Raw genomic sequence first — 12795 nt, 5'->3', positions numbered from 1 at the left:
AAATTCTTGGTTGAGTTCCAACAGTATAGATCCAGTGAAATTTGTTGTTTTACTGTATGCACAGGCCAGCTTAGATATCTCCTTCCTCATTCCCATGGCAAGTCCAGGAACTGGTGGGATGAGTGCATCTACAGCTGTAGCAGTGCGTGGATCTTTGTTGGGGTTTTTTGATGATCATCTTCTGGCATGTGTCTTCCAGAGAGTGCAGATGTTGGAAGTTCTTTTTCATACCGTATCTTAGTTCATTTTCGGGGTAGCCCAATTAGGCTTTGATCCTCTGTATAAACACAAACAGACCCTTTGCCTAGACTTTTATATGCCCTTTATACCCTTGTGTAGAACTCGTTGGAGGTTACCACACAGGAACTGCCCTTTTTTTTTTTTTTTTTGCTTTGTTTTTGGTATCACTAATCTACACTTACATGACGAATATTATGTTTACTAGGCTCTCCCCTATACCAGGTCTCCCCTATAAACCCCTTTACAGTCACTGTCCATCAGTATAGCAAAATGTTGTAGAATCACTACTTGCCTTCTCTGTGTTGTACAGCCCTGCCTTTTCTCCTACCCCCCCATGCATGTTAATCTTAATACCCCCCTACTTCTCCCCCCCTTATCCCTCCATACCCACCCATCCTCCCCAGTCCCTTTCCCTTTGGTACCTGTTAGTCCATTCTTGAGTTCTGTGATTCTGCTGCTGTTTTGTTCCTTCAGTTTTTCCTTTGTTCTTATATTCCACAGATAAGTGAAATCATTTGGTATTTCTCTTTCTCCGCTTGGCTTGTTTCACTGAGCATAATACCCTTCAGCTCCATCCATGTTGCTGCAAATGATTGGATTTGCCCTTTTCTTATGGCTGAGTAGTATTCCATTGTGTATATGTACCACATCTTCTTTATCCATTCATCTATTGATGGACATTTAGGTTGCTTCCAATTCTTGGCTATTGTAAATAGTGCTGCAATAAACATAGGGGTGCATCTGTCTTTCTCAAACTTGATTGCTGCGTTCTTAGAGTAAATTCCTAGGAGTGGAATTCCTGGGTCAAATGGTAAGTCTGTTTTGAGCATTTTGATATACCTCCATACTGCTTTCCACAATGGTTGAACTAGTTTACATTCCCACCAGCAGTGTAGGAGGGTTCCCATTTCTCCACAGCCTCGCCAACATTTGTTGTTGTTTGTCTTTTGGATGGCAGCCATCCTTACTGGTGTGAGGTGATACCTCATTGTAGTTTTAATTTGCATTTCTCTGATAATTAGCGATGTGGAGCATCTTTTCATGTGTCTGTTGGCCATCTGAATTTCTTTTTTGGAGAACTGTCTGTTCAGTTCCTCTGCCCATTTTTTAATTGGGTTATTTGTTTTTTGTTTGTTGAGGCGTGTGAGCTCCTTATATATTCTGGACGTCAAGCCTTTATCGGATGTGTCATTTTCAAATATATTCTCCCATACTGTAGGGATCCTTCTTGTTCTATTGATGGTGTCTTTTGCTGTACAGAAGCTTTTCAGCTTAATATAGTCCCACTTACTCATTTTTGCTGTTGTTTTCCTTGCCCTGAGAGATATGTTCAAGAAGAGGTCACTCATGTTTATGTCTAAGAGGTTTTTGCATATGTTTTCTTCCAAGAGTTTAATGGTTTCATGGCTTACATTCAGGTCTTTGATCCATTTTGAGTTTACTTTTGTATATGGGGTTAGACAATGGTCCAGTTTCATTCTCCTACATGTAGCTGTCCAGTTTTGCCAGCACCACCTGTTGAAGAGACTGTCATTTCGCCATTGTATGTCCATGGCTCCTTTATCAAATATTAATTGACCATATATGTCTGGGTTAATGTCTGGATTCTCTAGTCTGTTCCATTGGTCTGTGGCTCTGCTCTTGTGCCAGTACCAAATTGTCTTGATTACTATGGCTTTATAGTAGAGCTTGAAGTTGGGGAGTGAGATCCCCCCTACTTTATTCATCTTTCTCAGGATTGCTTTGGCTATTCGGGGTCTTTGGTGTTTCCATATGAATTTTTGAATTATTTGTTCCAGTTCATTGAAGAATGTTGCTGGTAGTTTCATAGGGATTGCATCAAATCTGTATATTGCTTTGGGCAGGATGGCCATTTTAACGATATTAATTCTTCCTAGCCACGAGCATGGGATGAGTTTCCATCTGTTAGTGTCCCCTTTAATTTCTCTTAAGAGTGACTTGTAGTTTTCAGAGTATAAGTCTTTCACTTCTTTGGTTAGGTTTATTCCTAGGTATTTTATTTTTTTTGATGCAATTGTGAATGGAGTTGTTTTCCTGATTTCTCTTTCTGTTGGTTCATTGTTAGTATATAGGAAAGCCACAGATTTCTGTGTGTTGATTTTGTATCCTGCAACTTTGCTGTATTCCGATATCAGTTCTAGTAGTTTTGGGGTGGAGTCTTTAGGGTTTTTTATGTACAGTATCATGTCATCTGCAAATAGTGACAGTTTAACTTCTTCTTTACCAATCTGGATTCCTTGTATTTCTTTATTTTGTCTGATTGCCGTGGCTAGGACCTCCAGTACTATGTTAAATAACAGTGGAGAGAGTGGGCATCCCTGTCTAGTTCCCGATCTCAGAGGAAATGCTTTCAGCTTCTCGCTGTTCAATATAATGTTGGCTGTGGGTTTATCATAGATGGCCTTTATTATGTTGAGGTACTTGCCCTCTATTCCCATTTTGCTGAGAGTTTTTAACATGAATGGATGTTGAACTTTGTCAAATGCTTTTTCAGCATCTATGGAGATGATCATGTGGTTTTTGTCTTTCTTTTTGTTGATGTGGTGGATGATGTTGATGGACTTCCGAAAGTTGTACCATCCTTGCATCCCTGGGATGAATCCCACTTGGTCATGGTGTATGATCCTTTTGATTTATTTTTGAATTTGGTTTGCTGATATTTTGTTGAGTATTTTTGCATCTATGTTCATCAGGGATATTGGTCTGTAGTTTTCTTTTTTGGTTGGGTCTTTGCCTGGTTTTGGTTTTAGGGTGATTTTAGCTTCATAGAATGAGTTTGGGAGTATCCCCTCCTCCTCAATTTTTTGGAAAACTTTAAGGAGAATGGGTATTATGTCTTCCCTGTATGTCTGATAAAATTCCGAGGTAAATCCATCTGGCCCGGGGGTTTTGTTCTTTGGTAGTTTTTTGATTACCGCTTCAATTTCGTTGCTGGTAATTGGTCTGTTTAGATTTTTTGTTTCTTCCTGGGTCAATCTTGGAAGGTTATATTTTTCTAGGAAGTTGTCCATTTCTCCTAGGTTTCCCAGCTTGTTAGCATATAGGTTTTCATAGTATTCTCTAATAATTCTTTGCATTTCCGTGGGGTCTGTCGTGATTTTTCCTTTCTCGTTTCTGATACTGTTGATTTGTGTTGACTCTCTTTTCTTCTTAATAAGTCTGGCTAGAGGCTTATCTATTTTGTTTATTTTCTCGAAGAACCAGCTCTTGGTTTCATTGATTTTTGCCATTGTTTTAGTCTTCTCAATTTTATTTATTTCTTCTCTGATCTTTATTATGTCCCTCCTTCTGCTGACCTTAGGCCTCATCTGTTCTTCTTTTTCCAATTTTGATAATTGTGACATTAGACCATTCATTTGGGATTGCTCTTCCTTTTTTAAATATGCTTGGATTGCTATATACTTTCCTCTTAAGACTGCTTTTGCTATGTCCCACAGAAGTTGGGGCTTAGTGTTGTTGTTGTCATTTGTTTCCATATATTGCTGGATCTCCATTTTGATTTGGTCATTGATCCATTGATTATTTAGGAGCGTGTTGTTAAGCCTCCATGTGTTTGTGAGCCTCTTTGCTTTCTTTGTACAGTTTATTTCTAGTTTTATGCCTTTGTGGTCTGAAAAGTTGGTTGGTAGGATTTCAATCTTTTGGAATTTTCTGAGGCTCTTTTTGTGGCCTAGTATGTGGTCTATTCTGGAGAATGTTCCATGTGCACTTGAGAAGAATGTATATCCCGCTGCTTTTGGATGTAGAGTTCTATAGATGTCTATTAGGTCCATCTGCTCTACTGTGTTGTTCAGTGCTTCCGTGTCCTTACTTATTTTCTGCCCAGTGGATCTATCCTTTGGGGTGAGTGGTGTGTTGAAGTCTCCTAGAGTGAATGCATTGCAGTCTATATCCCCCTTTAGTTCTGTTTGTATTTGTTTCACATATGCTGGGGCTCCTGTGTTGGGTGCATATATATTTAGAATGGTTATATCCTCTTGTTTGACTGAGCCCTTTATCATTATGTAGTGTCCTTCTTTATCTCTTGTTACTTTCTTTGTTTTGAAGTCTATTTTGTCTGATATTAGTACTGCAACCCCTGCTTTCTTCTCACTGTTGTTTGCTTGAAATATGTTTTTCCATCCCTTGACTTTTAGTCTGTACATGTCTTTGGGTTTGAGGTGAGTTTCTTGTAAGCAGCATATAGATGGGTCTTGCTTTTTTATCCATTCTTTTACTCTGTGTCTTTTGATTGGTGCATTCAACCCATTAACATTTAGGGTGACTATTGAAAGATATGTACTTATTGCCATTGCAGGCTTTAAATTCGTGGTTACCAAAGTTTCAAGGTTAGCCTCTTTAGTATCTTACTGCCTAACTTAGCTCGCTTATTGAGCTGTTATATACACTATCTGGAGATTCTTTTCTTCTCTCCCTTCTTGTTCCTCCTCCTCGATTCTTAATATGTTGGGTGTTTTGTGCTGTGCTCTTTCTAGGAGTGCTCCCATCTAGAGCAGTCCCTGTAAGATGTTCTGTAGAGGTGGTTTGTGGAAAGCAAATTCCCTCAGCTTTTGTTTGTCTGGGAATTGTTTAATCCCACCGTCATATTTGAATGATAGTCGTGCTGGATACAGTATCCTTGGTTCAAGGCCCTTCTGTTTCATTGTATTAAATATATCATGCCATTCTCTTCTGGCCTGTAGGGTTTCTGTTGAGAAATCTGACGTTAGCCTGATGGGTTTCCCTTTATAGGTGACCTTTTTCTCTCTAGCTGCCTTTAACACTCTTTCCTTGTCCTTGATCTTTGCCATTTTAAGTATTATGTGGCTTGGTGTTGCCCTTCTTGGATCCTTTCTGTTGGGGGTTCTGTGTATTTCCGTGGTCTGTTCGATTACTTCCTCCCCCAGTGTGGGGAAGTTTTCAGCAATTATTTCTTCTAAGATACTTTCCATCTCTTTTCCTCTCTCTTCTTCTTCTGGGACCCCTATAATACGGATATTGTTCCTTTTGGATTGGTCACACAGTTGTTTTAATATTGTTTCATTCCTGGAGATCCTTTTGTCTCTCTCTATGTCAGCTTCTATGCGTTCCTGTTCTCTGATTTCAATTCCATCAATGGCCTCTTGCATTCTATCCATTCTGCTTATAAACCCTTCCAGAGTTTGTTTCATTTCTGCGATCTCCTTTCTGGCATCTGTGATCTCCTTCCGGACTTCATCCCATTTCTCTTGCGTATTTCTCTGCATCTCTGTCAGCATGTTTATGATTCTTATTTTGAATTCTTTTTCAGGGAGACTGGTTAGGTCTGTCTCCTTCTCTGGTGTTGTCTCTGTGATATTTGTCTGCCTGTAGCTTTGCCTTTTCATGGTGATAGGAATAGTCTGCAGAACTGGGACGAGTGACGGCTGGAAGGACTTCCTTTCTTGTTGGTTTGTGGCCCTCCTCTCCTGAGAGAACAGCGGCCTCTAGTGGCTTGTGCTGCGCAGCTGCGCGCAGACAGGGTTTCTGCTTCCTGCCCGGCTGCTATGGAGTTAATCTCCGCTGTTGCTGTGGGCGTGGCCTGGCTCGGGCAGCTACTCCAAAATGGTGGAGTCGCGTTGGAGGTGGAGCTGCTGGGAGGCTATTTATCTCCGTAAGGGGCCTCCCTGCTCCCTGCAGCCCAGGGGTTAGGGTGCCCAGAGATCCCGGATTCCCTACCTCTGGATTAAGTGACCCGCCCTGCCCCTTTAAGACTTCCAAAAAGCACCCGCCAAAACAAAACAACGCCCACCAAAAAAAAAGAAAAAAAAATTTTTTTAATTAAAAAAAAAAAAAAAAAAAAAGGTGGTCGTTCGTTTTTCTTTATTCTGCGGTGCCAGCCTCAGGCCTCTGCTCACCGGTCTTTCTGCCCTGTTTCCCTAGTATTGGGGTCCCTATCCCTTTAAGATTTCCAAAAAGCACTCGCCAAAACAAAACAGCAAAAAAGCAAAAAAAAATGGTCGCGCACTTTTCTTATGCCCTCTGTCGCCCAGCCTCCAGTGCCTGCTCACTGTTCTTGCTGCCCTGTTTTCCTATTATCGAGTGCCCTGCACTCTGGCCCGGATGGCTGGGGCTGGGTGTTCGGCCGTCCTGGGCTCCGTCTCCCTCCCGCTCTGCCTGCTCTTCTCCCGCCGGGAGCTGGGGGGAGGGGCACTCGGCTCCTGTGGGGCCGGGGCTTGTATCTTACCCCCTTCGCGAGGCGCTGGGTTCTCTCAGGTGCGGATGTGATCTGGATATTGTCCTGTGTCCTCTGGTCTTTATTCTAGGAAGGGTTGTCTTTGTTATATTTTCATAGATATATGTTGTTTTGGGAGGAGATTTCTGCTGCTCTACTCACGCCGCCATCTTCTGCCCCTCTGAACTGTCTGCTTTTTAATTGTGACTTAGTTTTATAGAAATTTGTAAAACATCATAAAATAACATTCGTGAAAATGATGTATTAGAGAAAAAATATTTTTGATGATTTAAATAACTATTCCTTTTGGGCAAAATCATCCCTGTGTAAACTATTACCATCACTTTACAAGCAAATATTAACTGTTACTAAAATTGCAATTAGCTTTGTCTTTTGGCCCATTTTGCAAAATGAGGCTAACTGTCTGTCCACACAGAGCAATATCACATTGGCTGGGTGGTCCTTCAGAAAGATGCCTAGTTGTTTTTCTTATCCTAAAAGCTGAAGTCAGCTGATTATATTGGAGGGAGAAGAAAATCATTTTGGAGTTGAGATTAGACTCAAATTATCTTAGCAAATAACTTCCAGAAAGATCTGTTATCCAAGTATCTATTTACTTTAATTCACTATTAGAGAATCCAAAAACCTAAAGCTGCTCATCTCTGTTGGGTTGAGATTTGATGCCAAAATGGCACATAGCCTTCCTGTCAGAAACCCTTTCTAAGGAAAATGATATATATATGTGTATCTAAAGCTTTATATTTATACTGGAATCCCAAATTGCCAATTGTTTGAAATCTGCCTTTCAGTTTTCCTGTGGGATGGACCTCCCTGTGTAATTTCAGTAGTCACTGGGGCTCGGGCTTTCTTTTCATCAGTTATTTTGATCTAAGTGGGGCAACTAAACTGTGTGTCACAGCTGATACTGAACCAGAAGAGTATTATACCTATTATTATTTCAAAATAACTTCCTCAGATAATACCCTACAGAACTTCCCTACTAGATGTTCTAAATGGGATCATGAAAGGAACCTATATGTGAAAATAGTGTTTCTCTTTCTCTCAAACAGCACTGCAAGGCTGAGTGGTAATCAAGACATAGACGCAGTTTCACAGAAATTTTGTATGATTATTCAGCCTCCCCCCTCCCACCCACCCCCCATCCCCCCACACGCAGTAGTGAGTGAAGCAGCTTGAGTGCTCCTGCTCTCTCCAGGCACAGTGAGCTTGGCCCGGTTCAGACCTCTGGGTCACTGACAACCTTCTGTCCTCGCGTCTTTGCTCCATCCAGAAACATGCTGTGCTGTTGGCACTGGAGACCACCCAGCCCTCCTATTTTTGGTGGTTTGGCTTCTCTCTGGCTTGCCTGCAGGTGTGACCTTACTCCCCCATCTATAACAAGTCACTGTCCCTTTTCCTCAAGTTTAAAAATATAACTGGCTGAAAGAAGACAGTAAGCAAGTAGATTTTTATACTATCCTGGAAATTTATAATCACAGAGTTTGGTGCCCTCCATGAACTTTCCTGAGTGTGTTTTTGCCACAGACTTGTGATTGATGTGGAGGGTCTCTGGGGCAGAGGTGAAGCCATTTCAGTGTAGAGAAGTTGATGGAGTTGCCTGGATGTACATAACCTGCCAGAGGCTCGACAGCACCTACATCATCTTATCTCCAGCCCAGTGCAATTTGAAATTCAATAAACATTTTGGCAAAGGCGTGGCAAACCAAAACTCAACCTTGCTTCTCAATAGGGGCATTAAGTTTATAAAAGTAATAAACTGTTTTCTCTTTTGTAAAGTACAGTGGTAGGCATCAAGAAACACACTAAGGCAGCTATATTAAGTAGAAAGTAGGTGATTTTTTTCCTAATGCAACCACACTCTAAATCTTCACAATCTGTCACAGCTTGTTCTATAATTCCAAGCCAGCAATATTCAAAATAGCACAATAAGTACTGTTAGCAAGATGTGGAAATTTTAGCAGTCGGAATGTATCCCAGAAGCCAGGATGTTTGCCGACCATTAGCTCTACTTGCATTCAACCTGCACTGGCTGACTTAATGGCTGCAAAGTGGATACATGAATACAAATAGGCTGAGGCCCATAAATACTCTAAAAGACTCTCTTGCCTTGTAATCTCATAAACTGTACATCAGCACGTCTTTTTCCATAGGGAAGCATCAGACAACTCCATGACTTCATTGGAAGCCTCTTCCTACTAAAGGGAAGGACTGTGTGTGAGGGTCTGAATCTGTCAACACTAGTAGGTTGTAGAACCAGAAGAAACATTTCTTTCAGACTTGGAAACCAAGACTTCCATGGCTGGTGACTAGCTCAGAGTCCCATGGTTGGTTAATAGAAGTGCCAAGAACCCACTGTGATTCACTTGTAATATGACCAGATATTCATATAAGCATAGAGTATTTCAAGGGGAGAACAGTTTAGTCTTCTTTTATCTGGCACTGCATAAAGAATTGCTAAATGCCAGTTATTATTATAGTTATCATTATTTTTCATTCTCTGCCTTTATGAGTTTAATGACTTCTATTCAGAGTTTAAGTTAAATACCTTGCAAGTTGTAATTTTTCCTAGTTTGTCTTCATAAGCATGTTGTCCTTGCCACAATGATTGTTTTTCACCAGAGTAACAAAATATTTTAATCAGCTAGGTCTTCTGATTTAGCTAGTAAGGAGTTGGAATAGAAGAAATCTTTTTAAAGTTCAGTTTCAGAGTTTGCTGAAGAAACATAAGGTCATCTATTTTAGGTTCTTTCTCCCTCTGTCACACACTGCTTTAATACATTATACTTGAGAACTATATGCAAAGTTAACATTACATAAATATTTTGAAAAGTAATTAATTCTAGTGATGGATTCACCTAAAGCTGTTAGCATATTTAAGCAACCTATTTATGTATAAAATGGAAAGTTTTACTGTAAAGATTTTTCTTTATTTAAAAAGAATCTGTATTATGGAATGTTTATATCAGTCCTTTCTTATTACTAAGATGTTTACATTAAAAAATGTATTCCATAAAGGGGCAGAATTATGTTAATTCCATCTATAATTTGTTTTTCTCCAAACCTTGACTATATTAAAATGTTTCCATTTATGTGTACAAGCCTGAGTGAGTTTTTGTTTTTTTTCATGCCCTCAAATTAAAGGCTCCTGTGGAAAATTTGAGCTAAGTAAGATGCACACCATCCTACTGCTGCCTCCTTCTTCCCAATATATTTCCCCAATTTACTGGGAGGGCAAATTTGTAAAACCAAAACTTGTTCTAGCTATTAATTTCAGGTTCTTCATCTGCATCACATAACATGGAATAGATTGGAAACAATAACCTTTTACTCTTACCTCCCCTTCTGACTACCTTCTGGTAACCATATGTAAAGACATCTAAAAGAAAACAAAATGAATGGAAGTAGGGGCCCAGAAAACTGAATGAATGAATTAACAGACTGAAATATGGCTAACATGCTCTTTTATTTATTTATTTATTTTTTATTTTTATTTTTATTTTATTTTATTTTATTATTATTATTTTTTTTCTGGATAATTATTTTTCTTTTTTCTTTTTTTTTTCCTGGATAATTATTTTTTATTGAAGGGTAGTTGACAAACAATATTACATTAGTTTCAGGTGTACAACACAGTGATTCAACATTTATATACATGATAATTCTAGGTACCAGCTATCACCATACCAAGTTGTTACAATATTTTGACTATATCCCTTATGCTATACATTACATCCCGGTTACTTATTTATTTTACAATTGGAAGTGTGTTTATATATATTTATATATATATATTTATATATATATTTATATATATATATATTTTGTGTGTGTGTGTGTGTGAGGGCATCTCTCATATTTATTGATCAAATGGTTGTTAACAACAATAAAATTCTGTATAGGGGGGTCAATGCTCAATGCACAATCATTAATCCACCCCAAGCCTAATTTTCATCAGTCTCCAATCTTCTGATGCATAACGAACAAGTTCATACATGGAGAACAAATTCTTACATAGTAAATAAGTTACATGGTGAACAGTACAAGGGCAGTCATGACAGAAGCTTTCGGTTTTGCTCATGCATTATGAACTATAAACAGTCAGTTCAAATATGAATATTCATTTGATTTTTATACTTGATTTATATGTGGATACCACATTTCTCTCTTTATTATTATTTTTAATAAAATGCTGAAGTGGTAGGTAGATACGAGATAAAGGTAGAAAACAGAGTTTAGTGTTGTAAGAGAGCAAATGTAGATGATCAGGTGTGTGCCTGTAGACTATGTGTTAATCCGAGCTAGACAAGGGCAATAAAACATCAACGTATGCAGAACATTTCTCTCAGAATAGGAGGGGGGAGGTTCTAAGTCTCACCTCTGCTGATCCCCATTTTCTCACCTGATGACCCCCCTGCGACTGTGCCTGTCTTAGGTTGTTTCTCCCTTGAGGAATCTTACCCATCTCTGGCTAACCAGTCATCTTCCGGGGCCATACAGGGAAATGTTAAGTTGGTAAGTGAGAGAGAAGCCTTATTGTTTGAAAAGGTTAGCTTTTTACTTCTTTGCATATTTATGCCCTGTGGCTTCTATGCCTAGCATTTGTCTTGAGGTGTCTTTACCACTTGGAAGAATTATGATACTCGGTAAATTCGACATGTGGCACGAATTCTATTTAAGGGTTGTAATTAGGTAGGAAGAAGAAAAGCTATAGAAGTAGCAGGCAGAAGAAAACATGGGAAGATTGATAATTTCTTTGACATATCTTCTTGTAGAGTAACTTCAGCATGGATAGGTTTTAAACTACTAATTTAATTGTGCACACACATTAACATAATAGGAGTATAGTTACATAACCAAAGCATATCTGTAATTACCAGCCATCTCCAGTGAAACCAAGAAAACCAGTTAGGCACCTTAGGCATTTGTGAAAACTTATCTATGATATGGTGGATATTGTCCAACTGAACTTGAACAGTCTGAGAGAAATCAGACAAATTAAAACAACCCATTCCTGGGGAATGTTCACATCCCTTATGTTCTTTTAACAGTAAATAGTCTGTGGTTGTAAGATTTTGGAGTGCTACAATTTGCACTTCTCCTAATTCTTGGTTGAGTTCCAACAGTATAGATCCAGTCAAGTTTGTTGTTTTACTGTATGCACAGGCCAGCTTAGATATCTCCTTCATTCCCATGGCAAGTCCAGGAACTGGTGGAATGAGTGCATCTACAGCTGTAGCAGTGCATGGATCTTTGTTGGGGTTTTTTTTTGCTGATCATCTTCTGGCATCAGTCTTCCCGAGAGTGCTGATGTTGGAAGTTCTTTTTCATATCGTATCTTAGTTCATTTTCGGGGTAGCCCAATTAGGCTTTGATCCTCTGTATACACACAAACAGACCCTTTGCTTACACTTTTATATGCCCTTTATATCACTGTGTAGAACTCATTGGAGGTCACCACACAGGAACTGCATTTTTTTTTTTATCATTAATCTACACTTACATGATGAATACTTTGTTTCCTAGGCTCTCCCCTATACCAGGTCCCCACTATATACTCCTTTACAGTCACTGTCCATCAGCGTAGCAAAATGTTGTAGAATCACTACTTGTCTTCTCTGTGTTGTACAGCCCTCCCCTTTCTCCCACCCCCCTATGGATGCTAATCTTAATACACCCCTTTTTCTCCCCCCCCTTATCCCTCCCTACCCACCCCTCTTCCCCAGTCCCTTTCGTACCTGTTAGTCCACTCTTGAGTTCTGTGATTCTGCTGCTGTTTTGTTCCTTCAGTTTTTCCTTTGTTCTTATACTCCACAGGTGAGTGAAATCATTTGGTATTTCTCTTTCTCTGCTTGGCTTGTTTCACTGAGCATAATACCCTCCAGCTCCATCCATGTTGCTGCAAATGGTAGGATTTGCCCTTTTCTTATGGCTGAGTAGTATTCCATTGTGTATATGTACCACATCTTCTTTATCCACTCATCTATAGATGGACATTTAGGTTGCTTCCAATTCTTGCCTATTGTAAATAGTGCTGTGATAAACATAGGGGTGCCTTGATCTTTCTCATACTTGATTGCTGCATTCTTAGGGTAAATACCTAGGAGTGCAATTCCTGGGTCAAATGGTATGTCTGTTTTGAGCATTTTGATGTACTTCCATACTGCTTTCCACAATGGTTGAACTAATTTACATTCCCACCAGCAGTGTAGGAGGGTTCCCCTTTCTCCACAGCCTCGCCAACATTTGTTGTTGTTTGTCTTTTGGATGGCAGCCGTCCTTACTGGTGTGAGGTGATACCTCACTGTAGTTTTAATTTGCATTTCTCTGATAATTAGCGATGT

The 12795-nt window shown here is 39.5% G+C and overlaps 1 protein-coding gene across 5 annotated transcripts in view; it reads left to right on the top strand.

Annotated features, from left to right (window-relative positions):
• The window catches only part of ADGRG6 (adhesion G protein-coupled receptor G6), a 153715-nt gene that overhangs the window by 57221 nt on the left and 83699 nt on the right, over positions 1-12795 (top strand). The window lies entirely within an intron of this gene.

Source organism: Manis pentadactyla, chromosome 12, assembly GCF_030020395.1.
Source record: "Manis pentadactyla isolate mManPen7 chromosome 12, mManPen7.hap1, whole genome shotgun sequence".
Taxonomy (NCBI): domain Eukaryota; kingdom Metazoa; phylum Chordata; class Mammalia; order Pholidota; family Manidae; genus Manis; species Manis pentadactyla.
Note: the sequence above shows the minus strand (reverse complement) of the source record. Positions and strands in the feature narration are given on the sequence as shown.